This window comes from Tachypleus tridentatus, unplaced genomic scaffold, assembly GCF_004210375.1.
Source record: "Tachypleus tridentatus isolate NWPU-2018 unplaced genomic scaffold, ASM421037v1 Hic_cluster_2, whole genome shotgun sequence".
Classification (NCBI taxonomy): Eukaryota; Metazoa; Arthropoda; class Merostomata; order Xiphosura; family Limulidae; genus Tachypleus; species Tachypleus tridentatus.
Window position 1 is genome coordinate 18,520,114 of NW_027467782.1, and position 19,339 is coordinate 18,539,452.

General features: G+C 35.4%; 2 protein-coding genes across 8 annotated transcripts in view; one reads left to right on the forward strand and one right to left on the reverse strand.

Annotated features, from left to right (window-relative positions):
• The window catches only part of LOC143242211 (uncharacterized), a 558,288-nt gene that overhangs the window by 388,350 nt on the left and 150,599 nt on the right, over window positions 1–19,339 (forward strand). The gene's annotated exons all lie outside the window — the stretch shown is intronic.
• LOC143242159 (uncharacterized) overlaps window positions 1–19,339 on the reverse strand; it is a 57,064-nt gene that overhangs the window by 18,027 nt on the left and 19,698 nt on the right. For 2 of the 7 annotated variants that reach the window (XM_076485474.1, XM_076485473.1), the window contains exons 2-4: window positions 6,789–7,303; window positions 5,159–5,211; window positions 1,147–1,371 (exon numbers count right to left, since the gene is read on the reverse strand). The exons of 4 other annotated variants lie outside the window; for them this stretch is intronic. The gene's annotated coding sequence lies outside the window, so the exon portion shown is untranslated. Of the gene's footprint in view, window positions 1–1,146; window positions 1,372–5,158; window positions 5,212–6,788; window positions 7,304–19,339 lie in introns of those variants that run through there. One more of the 7 variants, XM_076485475.1, reaches the window with a different exon arrangement.

A 19,339-nucleotide genomic window follows, 5' to 3' on the forward strand; every position in this document is an offset into this window, starting at 1 on the left:
GAGCATATTTGGTGCGATCGGGATTCGAACCCGCGACCCTCGGGTTACGAGTCGAACGCCTTAACATACTTGGCCAAGATTTTAATAGATCTTTTGTCCTAAAAACGGTAATATGTTCATTACGCTATCACAGTTTTGTTGTGCTGTTGCAATAAAGTTAATACCCTGAATCAAATAGGCCTAAGATTTATAATAAATATTATGTAAATTGCAAATGCTACTTTCCCCTCAGGCCCAGCATGGCCAGATGGTTAAGGCACTCGAAAGTCGCGGGTTCAAATCCCCGTTATAATGTGACGGTCAATCCCACTATTCGTTGGTGAAAGAGAAACCCAAAAGATGGCGGTAGGTGGTGATGAATAGCTGCCTTCCCTTTCGTTTTACATTGTTAAATTAGGGACGACTCGTGTAGCTTTACGCGAGATTCAAAAACAAACAAACCTATCTCTTAATTTGACGTTAAGATACATTTGCTTCTAGATTTTTAAGTTGTTCATTTCTCAGTTAAACAACCAAAAACTGAGAAGAATAGCATGCAAAACTAACGTATAATTCAATTATAGGATAGTACATGGATGAAATCCTTTGTTAAATGTAATTTTTGTTACTGTGACACTTCGGTTTTTGAAACGTAGATTTATATTTTTATAAATCTTCAATTTCATAAATATCTTGTTACGTATTTCTCTTCGTCTTTGAAGTGTGTTCTTGGATATTAAAGGAGGTCCACAGTGCAGATTGACAGTATGGGGTTCACTATAATGGGAATTTATTTATATACATATAACTCTTTGGGCTTATTGTGGCTGACATTTTAATAAATATTTCTGAAAAGATGTCTACGAATTTGTGTCATTCGCTTATTCTAGAGTAATGGATGTCAGGCCTTTTTTCTAGATGGTGGATAAAAGACAGTAGAGTTATTACTACATTCTCAAAAAATTAAAAAGAACTTTTAACATGTGGCATTTACACAGCATTACTTGTGATGGCAATAAGTTTCTTAATCAATACGCTACATAAATAACGTAACTACATAACCAAACTGGCAAAGTACAGAACTTCACAATTTGAAAAACAATTTTTTCATTAAATCAATTCTCTTAATTCTACATTAAAAAACAAATCAGATTATGACACACATACCTGCTACCGGATCCACAGCTTGCTTTGCTAGTTTCCGAAGAGCTGCAGCAAAACTTGAAGTTCTGGTGGCATTCAAAGCAGAATTACTACTTCCACTGTAGTGACCAATCATGTTATTAATATGTTGCCCAGGATGAAGGGGAAAAATAGCTGCCATAGTGTGAACACCAGGTTTGGGAGGGGCATGCATCGTTAGGGAGGGAGTCTTAGAGCCATGTGGTAACTCTGAAGACAAAACCAATCATCAGTTCAGGCAGTTAGCTCCAATGATCTCCATAAAACTTAAGAGCTTCAAAGAAATTATGGATATATACACACACATAATACCATTCACATGGTTTTGACACACCTATCAATTTTGTCTTTTCAATTTCTAACTTTCAGTAAGAGACTCTCCATGCCATTATAATCAAAACAAAATATATAACTTGTGCTATTTTCCTTCATTGTTTGTGTATGTTATTAATTTCCTTCACACACTTGGTTGTGCATCAGACGAAGTTTTATATGTCTTATAGTTAACCTTTCCACCACAAGTTAGGTGGGCTTAAAATTTAATTTCAACATTATTCAAATCACACAAAAGGAGCTCTCAGTGAAAAGAAAGTTAACCCTCAAACTACTGATTTGTCTTAATTTGTTCATTACCAGTGGAGTCCATACATATTGTATCATACTAAGTATTGTTATATTTTTGTTCTCTACAACATTCAGTGTAAAAATATGCCAAAGAAAAAAATGCACAGTCACTAACATTCTTCATTAAGTTTGTAAGAGACACAAGTAGTAATTAATGGAATAACTGCAATATTAATGTTATATTCGTTTAAATTGTAACAAGTTATTAAAGTCTCTCTAAACGACAAGAACTCAAAAGTGGTTTTGGTATGAAAAGTTGACAAGAACCCCCACTGGTAATTCTACGATTGAACAATAAACAATTGTACTTTTTTCCATATAAAACATCATACACTTAATCCATTTATGAAACAATTTATAACTAATGAAGGTCTCAAAACATAATTTTTTTTTTCTGTACCTGTTACGTTCATATACAAACAAAGCAGAAGTAAGGTTCCCTTATGAACTTGCTAAATACGTGAAGAAGGAATGATCTACATCTTTTCTGCATACCCCCCTACAGATGTGATGTCTAATTTAGGCACGTGCGCTATACACCAATATGTGAACAATCCAGTCAACAAGTAGGTTAAACAATGACGAATTTTAATTTTTTTAGCATAAATTTACACGAATTCAAAACTCCACTGTATTAACCAGCCATCTCATCCGCTACTTACTTCCTATCGTATAATTTGTATTTTTGTCGATAATATGACGCAGAAGAACTTGAAAAATAATCCAAACATTGTCCAATCATTGCCTTGGTTAAAAACTTAAAACTGTGTACATAGCGTTAATTTACAACCTTTTTTATCACTGACATTTTAATAAACATATCAAATCGTCTATCGCTCTTTGAAATTATGTATTGAACTGAAATATATTAGCATTCTCTTTAGAAGTGGATTATTTTATGCAGTTCTAATATGTTCAAAACAAAAGAATTCACCGTCTTGTTTGTTTGCTTCACAATTTTTATTCAAAGCTATACAAAGATCTAATACTAACCGTTACTAACCCTGAACCGAAACACTAAACGTGCTAATCATCAACATCCACTGTTAATTCTTCAGGTTACTCTCGTCTGGGGTTTTATTGTTACTCTTTCGACACGTCCATGTTTTTACGAGAATAGGCTACGAACCACAAATCCTCGGATTCACAGTCCAAGCACGCTAACCACAAGGCATTATCAAGATATAGTTATAATGCACAACACTAACAAAAAAAAAAAAATCAGTAACTCTGCACAACGACAACGACTTTCATAACCTAGAAACACTTCACAAGAATCGCATTTTTGGAGAACACTTTAAAAACCTGATATCACACTAACTATCACACGCTATAATACACTTCCTATTCATTCTCACTTCATTCTAGCTTCCAAAAGGGCTCGAGTTCATTTTTTTCAATTATCTAAAATTTTGATGCAACATTAATTCTTAATATAACAAAAAATTCACGACTGTATATATTTATACGACTGAAAACAAATAGCTTTAAAGTTTCACGAATTTCATAAAGAGTATACCGGCTGAAAACACCATTAACACCGAGGGTACTGAAATTATAAAAGAAAGCTTTCTGATCTTCATAAGTAGATACCTTAGAAATGTATTGCCTTCCAGTGGCACAGCGACATGTCTACGGACTGGCAACGCTAGATTCCAGATTTCGTGGTGGGCAGAGCACAGATAGACGATTCTGTAGTTCGGTGCTTCATTACAAACAACAACAGATATGCGTATTTAATTAGTTGTACCGATGGCCCAGTTAACAGTTTATTGTGATCGTGAGTTTTTATTACTTTGTAAAAACTTCCTTTTTTTGTTAAACATTACATATAAATATACATAAGCACATTAAAGTGATTTTTTTTTTACTGTATCGTACTGTAAGGTGCAATGTGGCCTCTGTATGAAAGGGAGGGGCATCCTGGTGAATAATGTACATATTTTGATTTGTACACACGTTATTATTAAACCAATGTAAACAGAAGTAAAATCAATATCGGTAATCAGTACGTGTTGCCAGTTATTATAATTATACAATATTTTGATTATCTGAAACAAATGTATGCTTGGTTCGCTACAACTAGAACACTACCAGCAACACACCCTGTTCAGAAGAAAACTTACGACTATTATTACGACTATCATAAGACTCTCCAATCAAAACTTACGACTATCATAAGACTCTCCAATCAAAAGAAATGTAAAGATCGAAAGCTGAAGAACAAACAGTAATGCCTAAGTGAAATAAGGTTTGTCTGTGTAGATTAGCCTTACGAAAACCGCAGCTGCAATACCATGAAAATCACTTAACCCTTTTCTCAACTGCGATTTATATAAAACGGGACTGGAGAAAGCGACTTACGGTTGACATCAGATGATGCGAACATTTTGAATGGGCCATCGTAAAATTCACGAATCTTTGCACAAACGAAGTGTTAAAAGTAGGAAAGAATATAAGGACAGGCTGAGGAGTAGCTGGCACTGCGCAGTGGGAGAGGTCTTCTCGAGAAGATGTGGACCTTTCCTTCTGCACAAAGAATTTAAGTGATTTTATACGAAAGTGTACTGCTACTACTACTACTAATAATAATAACAACAACAATAAGCATACTGTAGGCATTTTAGGATGCTGAGAGCAATCGTTTGACCCAAAGCCCATGAATACGCTCATGATGCGTATTCAAGTTTTAAAATACATAACATGAATAACGGCTGACTTACCACAACTGTTTCGCTCAGCTATAAAATCATCGACTTCTTTTAATGCCAATAGGTACGACATATTACATCACGTTGAATAATTTTACGTCTCTGTTATCAACAGTCAGACTATTATCACTCTGTTTGATGAGCAAAAAAATACACAACAGGCTATCTGTGTCATGCCTACTGCACGGATCGAACCTTAAATTGTAAAGTTATAAGCAACCTAAGTTCCTGCTGAGCCATCATCGTGAGGGGATGGGTGAGTCAAACACCATACAAAAAATTACCAAAAAAACAAAAGGGTGAAGTCACTCATTGTCTTTGTCACGGTAAAATATGCAGGAAAGCCGTACCTTAAATAGTGGGATTAATCACAGTATTAGTGAAATTGAGTCATTTGTTTACTGTTAGAAGTCCTTTAACGAATAAACAATGAACCCAGAAGAAAGTCTTGTCCATAAACAGTTTAGAAAGATATATTTAATACGCAGATGGGGTCTATGGACGACACAGATAATTCTTGGGTTAAACCTAAACAGTGTTTTCCGACATATCGGCACACAGAACATGTTTACAGGTTCAACGCAGATATTATGTTTATAAGCAAGTTTTAAAATGAGTTTTTTTTTCTTACAAAGAAAATCAAAACAAACACTATCAGTTACCTTTTGAAGTTATATACAGACGTAGCATCTACACACTTCGGTTCATTCAAGTTCTAAGGGGAAACGAAAGCAAATAAAAAGTACTTCACTTAGATATAACATCAACAGCTTTATACAACATCAAACCGTTGTCCATCACCATCTGCACCAAAATTACACCAAGTCCTTTAAAATATATTCTTTTTGTTTTTGCACAACCTTAATTTAAAAAAAAATTATTTATTTATTGCATATAATTATTATGGTTCAGAATGAAGTAGGAAAGTGAGCGCACACAAAACGCACACAAGCTTCGCTATCTGCTAAGCACGGTTGCACTGAGTAATTGGCCATATTTACCTACACATACCTTTCCCCCAAAGTCTTGGCGGTCCTGCTGGAAGTATGTGTGTGTTAAGTGAGTCATCCATATGAATTTTATGTTAAAACAAAGACTTTCACAAAAATCCGATAATGAAATATCGTAAACACAGCTCCAGCAATCCTTAAAACCGCGTGTTCAACAGTTGTAGAAGTAGAAACTCATAAGTGTATTCCAAATTAGTAACACCTGGGTATTGACGCCACAGTTACAACGGTAAGTTATCAGAAACTGTAAAGAAACAACTTAGATATACATGTGAAAAAAAAGACAACCATCATACATCATTATATATCAAGGGTTTAATAAATATCCCCCCTTCGGAATATCCTCAGAAGAACCAGACTTCGTCACACACACTTTTAAATGAAATAATCAACATATAAGCAAACAGATAGTATTTTTAATCCTTAGGAAAATGTATCGAGAAAAAATCGGTCAGTTAGTAAATGAACGCCACGCTCAAATTCTTTCCAATCGTCCTGAAATTACCTAAATGTAATTTATAAATCTATTATCGTGACATCAGGCAAGATGAGTAAAAACTTAAGTCGATTTTCAAAACCGGATGGAAATTGAAACGATTTTCGTCTAATCGATTTCCAGTACAGCGAGTGACATTTCCAAAAGGCTACCAAGCGATAAAAGCTAGAAAACTACAATAGTATATAAGCCAGATTATTATTTGAAAGGCTATACTTAAATATCAGAAGTTAGTGATAACAAGTTCACGAAGCAGTGCATGGGTTTTTTTAAAATACATTTAACTTTATTGTTTAAAGTTTGCATAGGAAAAAAAGTTAACATATTAAAGGAAAATGGAGTGGAATAATTCCATGTGACTTGATACTCAACTTTTAAAAGATTATCGTTAATAACTGTACATCTTACAAAAATTAAATTGGGTGGGTGGATGTACACTAAGTAACAACAACCTGCATAAGACCACTGTTACTTAAGTTTGATTTCTTCAATATACGTTATATTGTTTTCTATGCTGACAAAAAACACTGAACCTTTTATTAACTATATAATTTAATTTGTATTCAGTGAGTGTTTTCAAGGATGTGAGAAGCCAAATATTATAATGAATGAACCTTCTTAGTTAAAGCAGGTTAAACAGTTGAAACTAAAATGTCACGTTTTTTACTGATAGTTTTTTAACTATTATCATCTTGATAACAATTCACATACAGCAATTGTCTAATTAAATCAAAGACAAAGAAATGTACTAAAAAAGATGGCAAACACTCACATTTGCGTGCTCACCTAAAGTCGTTGATGTCTTGACTTGTGGCCACGTGAAATTTCCCGAGATTCAGGTTTTTGGCGATATGAACCTTACACGTAGTCGTAAAAATGTTTGCCCGTACACAGTAAAGTGTTCATCCCAAAACGCATATTTTTCCTAAAGTTAACACAATCGCAGTTAAAATGATCTACCAGTAAAATACTGTCCTATCACTGCACGAGTCCCAACTATATTGTTGACACCATTCTACGTAACAGTGGCGGTCCGACCTGAGGTTCTGTTCATCGATTGAAGAGAATCCACTACGTATACATAGGAGCTGGGCAGCTGGATAGCAAGCTCGGCTCTCCAAACGTGACGTGAAAGACAACGTCGAGTGAGTGCTTGCGTTCTGTGTGCACTGTTACGTCACGCTTGCCAAATCCTAACCAGCTTGCACACCCTAACAATAAGGTTTTCTTCCAATACGACTAAAACGTATGGTATTTGGCGAGGCGAAATTTTCATGGTTCGTTTGTCAACTGCCAATGTCCTTTTTTAAAATAAAAAAAAGGACAGAAACATTATAGTATTACGTATTACGGTATTTCTACTCAAAAACCTAAAACGTGTAATTAGAAAGTTTAAGCTCAAAAACCAGTTTCAATAAAATAAAGCCTAAACCACTATTCTGTGACACCATCAACCGTACAACCACTGTAAAGATACGTCCATCAGTATCACATGGTGCTTCACGGCCATTATCACGACAATGCTTTAAACGGTGACTTTCCCAACTGAGTTATGGGTAACAGCCCAAGATACTTTGTCATATGTTAAACAGTTCGTCAAAGCGTAACGTTATTTGTTGAACGCAGAAAAAACATACTTTTGTGTTTAGTTTTATTTAAAATTATCGACTTTTGCATATCTATTAAGTTATAAATGTGTGCATTAAGCTTGTATTGTTGGCCAGATACAGCTCACAATCTTCAGTGATTTTTATTCTTCATTATTGACTTTTGACTTGTATACAAGTTAAACAAAAATAACTGATTTTATGTTGTTTTATTGGAGCAACAGATATACGAATGAAAAAGACGAAATGTTTCCAAGAGTGAGGTAAGAAGACAACTGACGCTCTTTCACAAGAAGTCCCGAGTTAAAATAAACTATTCAGAAGAAAAAAGTCTTCGAAACTCTTACCTCTATCTCGTTCAATCTCTTTTTCGTTGTTTTTTTTTCCGACTACCAATATATTAAATTAAGTCAAGGTTTGACCTGTTTCTTCGTAAATGTTAACGTATTACTTGTTAAAATTTGAGCCGTTTCTTCGTTATTATCAACGAAATGAGTCTCACGATTCAATTTCTTCGTTATTATCAGCTTAGTGTTTCATGGTTTATTAATTCGTGATACTGATCGTCAAGGTTTCAATGAATGTCACAACATAAGTCAGTGACAGCCTAGTGGACGTAACGATTTGAATCATTTTCGTCATGACCGTTAATATTCTGAGTGTTATGGCTTGAGTGTTTTTTATCGTGACTTAACACTTTGATGGGAAAGGTTTGAGTCCTTTACTTGGATTGTTCCTTCGTGAATGTTAACGCACTGAGTATCACAGTTTGAGTCGCTTCTTCGTGATTATAAAGGCACTGAAAGTGTGTTTTTGCTATAATGGATATAACTTCATGTGATAAAAAAGGTTGATCAGCTCGAGTCTTCAAAAAGGCCATAATTCATTTTACAGACAAAATGAAGTACGGGTCGAGAAGGTAAAAACACAAAACAAAGACCCAAGCAGTAAGGAAGATACAGTGAGTTAAATGATCAAATCAACTAAAGTTAATTATTATAAAAGTATTAGGTGTGGTACACTACTGTGAAATTAAAATTTTCCCTGTAGAAAGAGAAACATAAAGATTAAGAAAGACTCAACCCCGTGACTACACTCAGATACTTAGAACTTCTCTAGTTCATTTATTTTGTTACTGACTGTCCTTGATTACTTCTTATAAGGGTTAGCACACAGGATTACACACAAAAGTGCAATGAATTAAAACACACACAAACCAGTGCTTTCGATGATGTAAGATTTACAAGTTATGGTAATCCAGAAGGCTGACTAAAATATTTATTTGGTTAGCGAGGTTAGGGGTTCCATTCGGCTAATATCAAACGTAACTTTAGAGAAAAGAAACACGCAAATTAGTTACCAGATGATAATGAAACTGTTAAATTGATTAATTCATAAACATAACGCAATCTTGACAGCCTTCAAGTTATTTTTACTTTAACCTTAATGCGATCTTGACAGTTTAATCATTTTTACATGAACATGATATGATCTTGACAGCCTTCGACAAAACAATCAGCGTGTGTATATACAAATTGTTAAGAGTCGAGCATTATTTGTTTCAGTATTTATTCCCACGACAGTGTTTGTCTGCACATTTTTATCCACAACACATTTCACTCAGTACTTGTATTCGAAACACAGTTCTATATTATTCACGTTTTGTACATCATGTTCGTACAACGTTATATTTTAATAGCAACAGATTTTTATTTTAAATAGCTTTACATTTCTGCAGATGTAACTCAGTTACCTATGAAAGACACTTAATAACATCTGTTTAATTTCAATAGCATGCGTGCTTGAAGTTAAGCACAACGATACACAATGAGCTATTTGTGTTCTTCTCACCACGGGTATCGAAACTCGGTTTCTAACATTGTAGGTTTACAGACATACAGCACCACATTTGGGAACGTGTGCGTATAATCGACTTACTATTTGTGTGGTCAAACTGTTCAGATATCAAACAACTGGGCTAAAAAAAATTCTAAAACCCATGGACACCTTTTTTTTTTTTAGTTACGTTGAAAATTTGACGTCTTGATTCTAAATATTTCCAATCTAGCATTGTTTTTATCCGCTAACAAAAAATAAATTACACTGATAACAAAACAATATCACGGCGTAAAGGTTGTTTTAAAAAGTATGTCGGTGTTACGTTTGTTTTAAAAATATTTTTGTTACTTTTTGCAAGGCTATACATTCTTATATTAGGCTTCTTTAGAACATAATACAACTTGCATGATTATTTGGTCATATTGTTACACGTTACTGATAGTGTCAGTGGAGTGTGGTTAATTACGGTCATATTGTCACAGGTTATTGAAAGTGTCAGTGGAGTGTGGTTAATTATGGTCATATTGTTACACGTTACTGATAGTGTCAGTGGAGTGTGGTTAATTATGGTCATATTGTTACACGTTACTGATAGTGTCAGTGGAGTGTGGTTAATTATGGTCATATTGTTACACGTTACTGATAGTGTCAGTGGAGTGTGGTTAATTACGGTCATATTGTTACAGGTTATTGAAAGTGTCAGTGGAGTGTGGTTAATTATGGTCATATTGTTACACGTTACTGATAGTGTCAGTGGAGTGTGGTTGATTTAATCGCTACCCATTTCATATTGTTACACGTTATTGATAGTGTCAGTGGAGTGTGGTTAATTATGGTCATATTGTTACACGTTATTGATTGTGTCAGTGGAGTGTGATTAATTACGGTCATATTGTTACAGGTTATTGAAAGTGTCAATGGAGTGTGGTTAATTACGGTCATATTGTTACACGTTACTGATAGTGTCAGTGGAGTGTGGTTGATTTAATCGCTACCCATTTCATATTGTTACACGTTATTGATAGTGTCAGTTAATTACGGTCATATTGTTACAGGTTATTGAAAGTGTCAGTGGAGTGTGGTTAATTACGGTCATATTGTTACACGTTATTGATAGTGTCAGTGGAGTGTGGTAGATTATGGTCATATTGTTACACGTTATTGATAGTGTCAGTGGAGTGTGGTTGATTATGGTCATATTGTAACATGTTATTGATAGTGTCAGTAGAGTGTGGTTAATTATGGTCATATTGTTTGTTACACGTTACTGATAGTGTCAGTAGAGTGTGGTTGATTATGGTCATATTGTTACACGATACTGATAGTGTCAGTAGAGCGTGGTTAATTATGGTCATATTGTTACACGATACTGATAGTGTCAGTAGAGCGTGGTTAATTATGGTCATATTGTTTGTTACACGTTACTGATAGTGTCAGTAGTGTGGTTAATTATGGTCATATTGTTTGTTACACGTTACTGATAGTGTCAGTAGAGTGTGTTTAATTATGGTCATATTGTTTGTTACACGTTACTGATAGTGTCAGTGGAGTGTGGTTGATTTAATCGCTACCCATTTCTTACGTATTGGGTTCGAGTTCAAACTACCTGCCACAATATTATTTCGTTATACGTTTTACTCAGCAGCATGATTGTTACACATATGTTAGCATTACGTTCACAACCCCAATCCACAAAAGATTAATGAAACTTTAATGCAGGTTTGAGATCAACAAAAGCACTAAAAATAGAAAATAAAAAATCACGAAAAACAGACAAGAAGTGCCACCACTAGGGAAACTTATTAACTGTTCTGCAATGATGTCACTTTCTAGAAAGCATCAACTTTTTGTTGTACAGTTATCACTTGAGTATTACCTGTTGAAACTACATGTTCACAAGTTTGTACATTGTTTGTTAGATGTCGGGAAAAGCTGCAGTGGCGCAAGCCATTCCCAATACTAAAATGGTACACTGGAGGGAAGGCAGCAAGGCAACAGTGCTCACCGCCAACTCTTGGGATGCTCTTTACCATCGAGTAGTTGGATTGACTACATTATAACGCCCCCAAAACCAAAAGGATGACGATGTATACATATAAAGTTCTCGAATTCAGTAAACTACAAATGTTAAAAACAAAATTCAATGATGTTATATAGTGACTGAAACTGTTCTTAATGGTCAGTGAAAAGGAATAAACTTAGAGACGAAGCACTTCAGTGTTTTAAAAAAACATTGATATGATAATTCAACTTAATCAATGTACATGCTACACATTACATGACTATCATGATTTTTATAGTTCAGGACTAAATTATGATGTGTTGTCACTGAACTCACAACAACGCGCACAGACCAAATTCTTGAGTCCAGATTCCAGCCAACTCTTTGGCTACTTCGTTTAGCTGAATAATTGTACTAAACAACGGGATACAACTATTGATAATGATTAAGATGTTATCTGTAGAGATTTTTTCGTTAAACGCCTTAAGTTGTACGACCATATAAAATCACCGTTTACGACCAAAAAATGGATCTTATTTTGAAAAGTATCTTGCTGTAGTTGATTTTACACGCTGAAAAGTTTCTTCGAATTTCTTTTTGTTTTATAACTTTCTAATGCAGGGGTCACCAAATTACGGCCCTGGAGGTCATTTTGTCTGGCCTGCCAGCAGCTAGCCGCTTGGAAATAGAAAGTGACATTTCATCAAATGTCCGACTGTCATAACATAATAAATCACACTTTGGTCGCTTTAAGCTGGCAAATACAAGACTTTATGATAAAAAGAAACAAGGCTTTCACGTGCATTTTTAACCAATAGGAAAATTCTTTTGTCCTTGTTGCCTGTTTATTCATATGGAGGCACGTATCTATGAAAGCATTACGATTTCGAAAACAAGTACAGACTTAACCCTCGTCCTATTGACTTGTCTTGTAAATTCAGCGGCCTAGGGGTTACTGCTTCAGTAAGCTCATATCTCTTAGTAGTTGGGTTATGCGCTTTTCGTAACTCGTTCTTAAGTAAGTGTCGTGGCAAACGTACGTTTCAATATATTTTGTTTGTGCGTTCTTGGAGCAGTACAATACTTTTCTCACAGCGTTCTGTGTTTTTCATCTTCAAATCCTTTTTTTTTTTTCACCCATCGTTATGGCTGCTTTTAAAAGAAGAAAAGTTGACTCTGAGTGTCATGCTTTCAATGAAGAATGGGGAGAAAAGCACTTCTTTGTGGAAACAAGAAAACAGAAAGCTACTTGTGTGATATGCACAGAAAGTGTTGCCATTTTGAAAGAGTACAATATTTGGCGTCACTATGAAACAAAACATCTATCAACATATTCGAAATTTTCAGGAGAAATTTGAATCCATGATACGTGTTTTTTGAATCTCAAAAGAATCTCTTCACGAGAAAGTTTGCTGAAAATGAATCTGTCACTCGTACAAGTTACAAAATAGTGCATAGGATGGCAGAGCGAGGAAAACCTTTTATTGACGGCAACTTCATCAAAGAGCGTGTGATGGAAGCAGCAAATGAGCTGTGTCCTGAAAAAAGCCAATTTCTTTGAAAGTATCAACCTTTCAGCAACTTCAGTTGTACGGAGAGCAGAAGAACTTGGAGATAATATCCCATTACAGATACGCCAAAAAGCTAGAAACTTCCTATGACATTCTCTGGTACTGGATGAGTCTACTGATCTCTCGAGTACGTCACAAATTCTCGTGTTCTTTCGTGGAGTTAATTTGGACTTTGAGATCACGGAAGAGTTGGCATCAGTTTGCAGCATTCAGGGAAGAACAAGTGGAGAAGACATTTTCATGGAAGTGCATAAAACTTTGCAAGACTATAGCCTTCAGTGGAATTAGCTTAGAGGTGTTACAGTTGATGGAGGAAGAAACATGGCTGGAGTAAAGACGGGTCTGATCAGGAAACAGTTGGAAGATCTTCAAATCTGAAGCGCTCTGTTCATACACTGCATCATACACGAGCAAGCACTCTGTGGAAAAGACTTAGATATTTCTTGCGTACTGAAACCAGTCATTTCTGCAGTGAACTTCATTCGGGGTCGGCACTTAATTATCGCCAGTTCAAGGCGTTTCTTGAAGAAATTGATTCGGATTTCTGTGACATGCCTTGTCACACGGCGGTAAGGTGGCTCAGCTGCGGTAAAGTCTTGTCTCGTTTTTATAAGCTGGAAAGAGAAATAGATATATTTCTTATCGAGAAATTAGAGCCAATCCACTTATGTCGGATCCAACCTGGTTGTCATTTTTGGTTGACATCACATCCCACATGAATGAATTGAACATGAAACTTCAGGGGAAGAATAACCTTGTCTCTGATTTCTATAGAATCGTTAAAAGATTTCGTAGAAAGCTGTCATTGTTTGAAGCACATTTGGAAGGAGAAAACCTCTCTCATTTGTAGTGTTTCAATGAGTTTCATGCTGGAATCACAGAAGATGTCAACCTGAAGTTTCAGAAAAAGATTATTGGTGATTTAAATAAGCATTTTTAGAGAGATTTTCGGACCTCGACAGAATCGAAAGTGACATTCTCCTTTTTTCAAAATCCTTTTGATTGTGTCATTGATGACGTGCCAGTGGAACTTCAGCTGGAGGTCATCGATTTGCAAGGAAATGACTTGTTGAAAGCAAAGCTCAGAGAGAGACAACTTATTGTATTTTACAACTGCATACCTGAAGATGATTTTCCAAAGCTGAAGCAGTTCGAATCTGGTATGACATCAATGTGCGGAATAACTTATATCTGTGAACAAGCATTTTCAAAAATGAAGTATGTGAAGTCGGTACTTCGATCAAGGTTCACTGATGAACATTTGAAAGCAATTCTAATGATTAGATATAGCAATTCAGAACCGAAAATTGAAGATATTTTGAAAGCCAAACGCCAATTTCATAAATCTCACTAACTTTTTTGCGGCTTAGTGAAATTCAGATATTTACTCACTATGTGCGATGTGACAATTGTTTTGCTAATGTCACCTTCTTTGATAACCTTTTAGTGAATAAAAATGTTGGTTGTATTTCTGTTTGTTTTTTTATTATATGTGTGTATTGCATGCTACTCCCACATGGCTAATGTGGCATCCTAAACTTAGTGTTAAGTCTTTTACAGAGAGCTTTCGTTCTAACTTATGAGTGTTGAACATAATGATCATGCGGCCCGCGCTTCTCATCCCCAAGTAATCTGGCCCTCTGTGAAAAAAAGTTTGGTGACCCCTGTTCTAATGTAAGTCTAGCAACACAGTAACTTTATACTGTTAGTCTAACAATATAGAAGTTTTATAGTGTCGGCCTAGCAAAACGGCAATTTTTCGAATGTCAGCAAGACAGTAACATTTTACTGTTAGCCAAACAATATACAGTAGTAATTTTCTACTGTGGGTCTAATAATGTAGTACATTTCTAATGTCAGTCTAGCAATTTACTAAAATTGCAGAATTAATGTGTTAAAAAAGAACATAGTAAAACGGCTGGGTTAATGTGTTATATAAAATTAAATTAGACTAATGTGTATCGGAGAACTATGTAAACACATTTATTGTGCAATACGTAACTAGCTATAAATGATGGATTAATTTGCTTCAAAAAACCTCAGTACTTTTTTTTTGAATTAATGGATTAATGCATTACATATAACCCAATAAAAGTTCTGGATTAACACGTCAGCAAATCTACACATGAACTATTTGTACTAGCCTTCCTTAGTTTTTAACTAATAGACCAAAAGGAAGGCAACTAACTCAACAGCAACCACCTTCAGTTTTTGAGCTTGTAACTGGATTTAGTATTATATACTTATTTTAATATCGATGTTTTTTGAGTTAAATATATATTTAGAAATGCGTGTAACTTATACTGTTAAGTGTGTATCGCGAAATTCCCGCCTATTCTCTAAATCTGTAGGAAATTCTCGAGTGCACGAATCAACAATGTAGGATGTGTGTATTTAAACATTAGTGATTTCCAGTGTTGTTGCAAATTGAAATTTCGAGAATCCGCTTAATATTATTAAAGGTAGCCATAGCAACACGTGAAGAGACAGAATATTGTTACTGGTTTGCTGTATACAGTTAATGCACTATAAACCACAGAAGCTATAAACGTGATTTATTATAAAGAGAAATAAAGGATTACGTGTTTCTGTACACACAAAGAACACAATGTGTGCATCACAAACAGTCAATCGTTAAACCGTGTTTATAACAGTGTGTACAGAATCTCGTAAAACTTTCTCTTCTGCTTTCACTAAATTTAAAAATAAAAATCGAAACAAAGCACGTCCTAGCATAGCGGTAACACGCGACACAAAAAATGTTCAACATTACTGAAAGAGGTTCACACAACGTCTGTAATGCAGCTACATCTACTGAACATATTACCGACAACTTTACGCGCGATATTCTTTTGAGATAAACACACACGCGTTAAAACAAAGTAACTCTGAAGTCTTTGTTAGTGTCACTTAACAATTAGAAAAGTGTCAGGGTTTCCTTACACACACAAGGACTGGTGTTACACAACGAAGCAGTACATTTATCTCGGACAAGGTTAAAAAATAAATGTAATGAAATTGTAAAATACAGCAAACTGACACGGCACTACCATCGTGACCGACTTGCTTGTACTAAATGTATAAATTTTACAAAGGTAAACACTGTAACTGAAATAATATGTAATAAAACAGTATAAAGATGAGATGTCTAATGGCTTGCATTTGTGAGAATGTCAGAGTATAATTAGTCCCAGTTTTGTCTCTATCTCTAATTCTCTCACACATGATATCTGGAATATCAGGTCATCCCAGAAGTCCGAAAATTTAATACAGAAAGTGCATTCGTTTCTCTCTTTCTAAAAGACTTTCATGACTAAATAATGCTACATAATAGCAGGGCACGTATAAAAACGTTCAGACAAATAAAAGAAGCTAACCCAATCCACCTATTCAAATCATTAATCAAATAAATACTTATGAAGATGCATGTGTCTGAGGAGCACATTAGGCATATAATGCTTTACGAGTTTAAAAAAGACAACAGTGCAGTAGAAACTACACGAAACATTCAAGGTGTTTATGATGCGGAGTCTCTCAATGAAAGAAAATGTCAAAAGTGGTTTCAGAAGTTCAGGTCATTCTGTTGAGTTTAATAATGACTTGCTGCTAGCTGCACTTGATGAAGATTGTGCTGTAACAGTTGAAGAACTAGCACGGAAGCTTAATTCAACAGTTCACCATCATCTGCAACAGCTTTGAAATGTGTGAAAACTTGGAAAATGGGTCCCCCATGATTAGACACAAGCCAACCTTAGAGCAAGAGCGGACATCTGAACTTCTCTGCATCTTGTGAACGTAACACCTTTTTTGGACAAGTTAGTGACTGGAGATGAAAAATGGATATTTTATAAAAATGTTAAGCGAAGGACCTCCACCCTAGGAAAGTCTTGTTAAGCGTTTGGAGGATATTGTTGGTGTGATCCACTTTGAGTTGCTGCCACTCAATATAATGATTACATCAGACTTCTACTGTCAGCAGTTAGAGCACTTGAATGTTGCACTGAAAGTAAAGAGGCTTGCTTTTACAATTATAAAGGTGTTGTATTACACCAGCATAATGCACGGCACCATATAGCAATGATTACATCTGCAAAATTGAAGAGTTAAACTGGAAAAAAACTTCCACATCCTCTTTATTCTCCAGACCCTATCCCCATCCGATTATCATGTATTCTGAAGTCTGCAGAAGTATCTTGATGGAAAAGAGCTTGGAATACATTAAGATGTCAAAACTATCCTCTCTAATTCTCTTCCTCCAAACCACAAAAATGTTATAGAAGTGGCATTCAGAAGCTTCTGAATCGTTGGCAGGAAGTAATTAACAATAATGGAACATACATTACTGATTATATAACATTAAAAGCGTTTGAAATCCTTTCTCTTTTTCTGAACCTAAAATCGGACATTCCTCAAGGGATGACCTGATATATAGTGCTGTTGTATACATGAAAACACCATAAGAGTGTACTGATGTTTTTATAGTTACATTCGTTCATAAGATGAATTCGCAATACTACGTACATTCCATAGGTTTCGTGGTACAGATGTTGATCAAGGAGCGGTTTCCTTAGCCGAATTAAACTGTCGAGAGCAGCCCTTATCGATGAATAAACTCGACTATGCAAATTCATAAATAAATGTGCCCTTGCCATTGATGTTATCGTTAACCACAAGTCGGTTGAGAGCATAAAAAACAAAACAAAACCGAAAAGTCGTAATTTCAACGATTTGAGGGTATAGAAGTAATTCGGCTTGTGTCGAGATTACAAATGTGCACGTGAATTGTACAACGCATGCATAACTGATACGTACAGTTACTATTCGAAAACACTACACTGCTGTTATTTCCGGAGAGAGTACCCCCTCCAAAACAAAAACAGACTTAAAGGGCGGGTCTAACCAGTATCATAGATAAAAGAGGGGGGGGAAGGAGAGTTATTGCAGAATTGCGTGCTCAAAGAGATGTGGAACTGAATTCACCCGCCCTTTTTTTTTTAAAGACTGTAGAGAAAATGCGTTACATAAAATTTTATCCATGGTGGCATCCTATACCATGGTTTACGCTCATACATAAAGAAATTACATTAAAAATACTTTCTCTTCTACGTTGGACTGAAGAGTACACGTGAAACTGTCCGTACAAGTTTGTTTGTTTGTTATTTATTTCGCGCAAAGCTACACGAAAGCTATTTGCGCAAGCCGTCCCAAATTTAGCAGTGTAAAACTACAGGAAAGGCAGCTAGTCAACACCACTCATTGCCAACAATTAGGCTACTCTTTTACTAATGAATAACGGGATTGATCGTAATATAATAATGCTTCTACAGCTGAAAGGACAAGCATCTTTGGTGTGACGGGGATTCGAGCTCGCGAACCTCAGATTACGAGTCGGAGTGTACTAACCACTTGACCATGCCGGGCCTTTCCACACAAGTATCTATATAAATTTAGTGTTTCGCAATAATAGATTTATCATTTATATAGCTTACTTAATACAGTGTTATATATTTACCTAATACCTTCTTCAATATTATAGAAGTTTTAAAATCTTGCAAAAAAAAAATCTCCCCCATAATAACACGGTCTGGAAAGGTTGGTTGTTAAGGCGCTCGATTCTCAATCTACAGTCCGAGAGCTCGAATCTCTGTAACTAAACATGCTCACCCTTTCAGCTGTGGAGGCATTATAATTTTACGGTTAGTCCCACTATTCTTTAGCAAAAGAGTAGCTCAAGAGTTGGCGGTGGGTAGCGTTGATTAGCTGCCTTCCCTCTAGTCTACCACTGCTAAATCAGAGACTGCTTGCGCAGATAGTCCTTGTGTAACTTTACACTAAATAAACCAAAGAAACATAATGACACATGAAACAATTTGCTAAATCAAGACCTAAACACGAGCCTAGTGCTACACGATTTACTTCTTCGTATTTTAATTATTCAACTAAAAGTACGACTTCTCAGCGGCAAATCCTAACATCAAAACTCCTTGACCATCCTCTCTATTTTCATACAGCAGTTATAAAGATATATGAATAATTTTAATAAAAAAACTACTCACTAGTACAAAAACGTCATTACTGAACTGTACGCTTTTCGAGTTTATACACTCGGAACTTTCTACTACTTTATACGACAATATGGATCACATTAGAGTAACTGCAAGAAAAACAGAAAAACAAACGTAAACCCACACTTTGGTTTCTTAATAACAAAACGCTACTTAGAAGTGGACAACAGACAAACACGAAACTCACGAGCGGATAAAACAAAATAAACCATCCCAATTTCCCTTTTTATGTTAAATAAAAAATTCTTAAGCT